This window comes from Uranotaenia lowii, chromosome 2, assembly GCF_029784155.1.
Source record: "Uranotaenia lowii strain MFRU-FL chromosome 2, ASM2978415v1, whole genome shotgun sequence".
In the NCBI taxonomy this organism is placed as follows: domain Eukaryota; kingdom Metazoa; phylum Arthropoda; class Insecta; order Diptera; family Culicidae; genus Uranotaenia; species Uranotaenia lowii.
In genome coordinates this window covers 423,484,255-423,488,888 of record NC_073692.1, presented here as the reverse complement: position 1 = coordinate 423,488,888, position 4,634 = coordinate 423,484,255, and positions in this window count along the sequence as shown.

Sequence of the window (4,634 nt, the reverse complement as noted above, 5' to 3'; positions counted from 1 at the left end):
TTTCGGATCTTAGTTCGTAGAGAGATCTGGCGTGAGCGCCAGATGTTTCGGAGACTCGCAAACGCAAATCGGGCTTTTCTGATCCGGGTTTCGATGTCCTTCTTGGTACCACCATCAGGCGTAATCTGGCTACCAAGATACTGGAAGCACTCCACTGTCTCAACCTGTTGTCCAGCTACCACGAAATTGGAACGATTTTCTGTGTTGATTTCCATCGACTTGGTCTTTCCGACATTGATTTTGAGACCTGCTGCCTTGGAGCTTTCGGTGAGGTCGTCGAGTTTGCTCTGCATGTCTTGTTGTGTTTGGGCGAGCAAAACAATATCGTCAGCCAGGTCAAGGTCGTTCAGTTGCTCAATTAATGAAGGATTCCACGGCAATCCTCGATTTGGTCTACAGTCAATCGATCCAGTCAAGATCTCATCCATTACGGTGAGAAAAAGCAGCGGTGACAAAATACATCCTTGTCTCACTCCAGCAGTTACCGGGACTGGTTCGGACAAGACACCGTCGTGCAAGACCTTGCACGAAAATGCCTCGTACTGTGCTTCGATGAGATGGACTAGTTTCTCTGGGACCCCTCGTCGTCTAAGAGCAGCCCAGATGTTTTGGTGGTTCAGTCGGTCAAATGCTTTTTCGAAATCAACGAACACCAGCAGAAGAGAGTCCTGAAATTCGTTGATTTGTTCTTTTATTCGTAGCGTTGTGATGTGGTCCACACATGATCGTCCGGATCGGAATCCAGCTTGTTGCCGTCGGAGTGTAGCGTCGATTTTCTTCTGGATCCTGTTCAGGATCACTTTGCAGAGTACTTTGAGGGTTGTACAGATCAAAGTTATGCCACGCCAGTTACCGCACTCTGTTAGGTATCCTGTCTTCGGGACCTTTACGAGGAAACCCTGCATCTAGTCGGCCGGGAATGTTTCAGTATCCCAAATTTCAGCGAAAAGACGGTTTGTTTATGCCAGTGGAAAAAAACAAAAACGCCGATATTTGAAATTATTAAATATAGATCGAAAGTTAGCACAGTGTTAAAAATGAACCGCATCAAAACCGAGAGAGCCCTGCATTAGAATGAACACATCTAAGAGTTTTTATTTCATTTTTTTATATTTGATTTGTAGTTTCTTTCTCTCGCTTTATTAAATATGGTTGTGAATGTTGTACCTTAAATTTCAGCTACACCACTGGCAGAGCCAAACACATTCTGCCGGCTGGATTGGTGGCAAAAAATCTGGAAGCGGATATAAAAATCCATTTTGTGATTAATTTGAATATTTGATCTCATACAAATCTGGAAGGCACCTGACGGTGTAGATTTTTTGTTTGTGACTTCACAACTTCTAGCTAGTCGGTCCCAGACAGGGCCAACAACAACAACAGCTTCCAAACTGCATAGCATCCAACAATAAACGTTAACTTTGCATTCAGAGCGAGGATTTTCCCTAGAAAATGGATTTCTGTTTAGATAGTTGAAAACCATAAAGTGGAGTTCATCAATATGAAGCCGAAGTTTTTACGGGGGGCTTTGCCGGGTGTATAGATTCAATCACCTCTGGACAAACAGAGCGAAAGCAATCCCCTGGAACCTTTATACATCTGCCTCCCCCGCACCTATAAACCCCGTCTTGGTTAAACCATGATTGCGTTGTATTTTCGCGCTCGAATTTCCATCATTTCTCGGCTGTTCTGTCACCTATCCTAGCGGAGCAACGTGGTAAAAATCCTGGAACATGACACCATCATATCGAATATATGTAGGTAGGAAGATGTATGTCGGTGCTTAGACGTTGTCGATTCTTGGCGAAAGAAAGGTGAAACGAAAGGTTTTCCCCATTGAGAGCATCGTCAAAGCATGTTAATGCACTTTGCTCGTTTTCTACCCTACGATGATGTTGCTGCTGCTGCAAATCCCTGAGCTGGGGCCACAAACACTGGAGACAGCCGAGACACCTGAAGCCAATTTTTGTTTTTCCTTCAACGTGTATTGGGATGGATATTAGGGTGTCCCAAAATTGCATGATTTCTGGGAATTTGGGGGCTCAACCTCTAAATGATACATTAGGGTTTGGAGAATAAACTTCAGTTAGGGGACAACTGAAAAAAAACCATGTTTAGAGGTTCAGCAAACACGATATTTAGAAAAAGTCCACCTTTTAAAAATTTGATTTTGAATAATTTGGTTTCTGTTTAAAATTACACGTTAAAAAATTAAAAATGATCAATTTTTTTTATCACAATTCAAAATCAACAAGCAATTTTCGAAAATTGCACTTAATCTTAAATGTGAACGGGATTGTGAGACATTGTTTCCAAAGGAGCATGAAAATCTGTTTTTTTATAAAATATTTTTTCTCTCAACCAATCGATTGCTATTTCACGTTGGTTTTATAAAAATTTTATCCCAGACAAACATTTAACCTGGATTAGGATTGTAATGATAACAAAAAAGTTGATGCAGTTCAAAGAAGGAATTTTGCCACAATCTATCATTCGGATTATAAGGCCCCAGATTTCCAGACATCATGCAGTTTTGGGACACCCTAGTAGTGGTTATGCTGTTTGAAGAAAACCAAGATATTCGAAGAGTTGCTGTTGGCAAGCGATTGGGTGGTATCCTCATCGTATCTTCTCAATTTCCTCTCCTCCGAGGCTGTCAGGTAGGAGCGCAGTTCCGTAAGAAACAGAAATGCTACCTCTTGAGGCAAACCACGTTTCGACGATTTCGGGTTTCGTTTCCCATTAAAATGTGTGACGATTCTCGGTAATGCGAGAGCGCCAAGTTTCGGAACAGAATGAACAGATACATGTTAATTGAAACCGAATCTCTTAGCCGAGAAAGTTGAAAAGGTGAGTGGAAAGAGTTTTCTTTGAATTTGTGCTTAATGATAAAAAGCATTAAATGATTGGAAAAATGTAAATACCATGCTTTACCCATAGTTGCATTGTTTGCTTTCTTGTCTTCCGATATATGGTAATTTGAATAAAAATATCTGAAACGATTGATGCTGAGAAATTCTTTATTTATTTTATTTTCAGCATTCTGCATAATTATGAAAATTTGAGAAACTCAAAATTCATGTAAGGTGGGTGTTCCTAATTTGGCATGTGTACCTAATGTTAACATGCCATTTGATGTTGACTGTTTCTGACGTTATTTTTGACTATGTATGTATGTATGTATGTATGTATGTATGAGAACCCACCAGTGGCTGATAGGTCTTTCGACCCGAGGCGGTACGGGAAGTCTCGATCGCACATTCAAATATTGTTTATGCTTAACTCTTCAACAATATTTGCAACACAACCAAGGGGTCCGTTACCACTGGTTTGGGATAGGTTTGACTTATCTCACTCCCTTCCAACTGTTCGAAACAAATAAAGAATCCTGAAAAGGTACCTGAGTAACCTTATCATGATTCTAAATTTGCCAAGATACTCCGGCTGGCTTGAACCCACAATCCATTGTATATCAGTCTTTTGTTCGTTTGATGACCTATCCAACCCCCCACAATTCCCCTTTAATAGAGTTAAACTATTATGAATATGTAATCAATAAAAAAGATCGATTATATGTACAAGAAAAGATCAAATAATGGAACGAACTCACCGATTTTTAGATGTTTTGCTGAATTCACGATGGACATCGTGCTATGAAAGCGGTGCATATTTAGTGATTTAGCGCACTTTGAATCAAAGAAATCATAATGATTCCTGATTTTGTGAATATCGTTAGCCTGGTATGGTATAAAAATAATTCTTCGTTTCCTTGTAAATTCCACTTCCATTTTATTTCAAACTTCTTCAGAAAAACCCGTTTCTGACGTTCTTTTGACTACTACAAAAAATATGATAATGTAACGGATCATCTTAACACCCAATTTATTTTTCCAACTCCTAAAATTTTTAAGTAAAACCCGTTTTTTTTTCAAAATATATCCAAATTGAACAGGATTCGTAGCATGCTACTAAAAAACACAGTTTTAGAAATGGAAGATATAGGTTGAACTTTTCAACCGATTTTTTTTGAAAATTTTTGACGTATTGTTAATTACAATTATTTTTGCAATTAGACAGCTAAAATTATGTTTTTATCAAGTAAAAACTAAAAAACAGCTATGTCGATAATTAGGAACACTTGTTTCAGTGTGTTCCTAATGTTGGACATAGTTAAATGTTCCCAACTATATTGAAGTTATATCGTATATATTTAAAGGGCGATGAGAGTCCAAAGCTTCCCAACTCGTCCTCAAATCTAAGACCAAACTGAGGAACCTACACGCGATAGGAAAGCACTCAACGGTAATTCTTTCATCGAAGCAAATTATATAATTCCGTTTTTTTTTTCAAACCATGGAACATATAACAAACTTGCAAAGCAGATGATTTTTTGCAGCTCTTTAAGTTACCTTAGTCATCACACAAAAAAGAAACATCGTAATACAGAAATAAATATTTTCCTGTGCTATCCGCTGGAACTCTCATTGACGAACTCACAAAAGTAGTTTGAAGAGGAAAAAAACAAAGGATTGTAGAAAGACTGGAAAAATATTAGAAAAGAAAATCATCATGTTTTAGAAAGCTACTCAACGGGACCAGAATCGAAATGAAAAATTGGAAAAAAAAATTCTGAA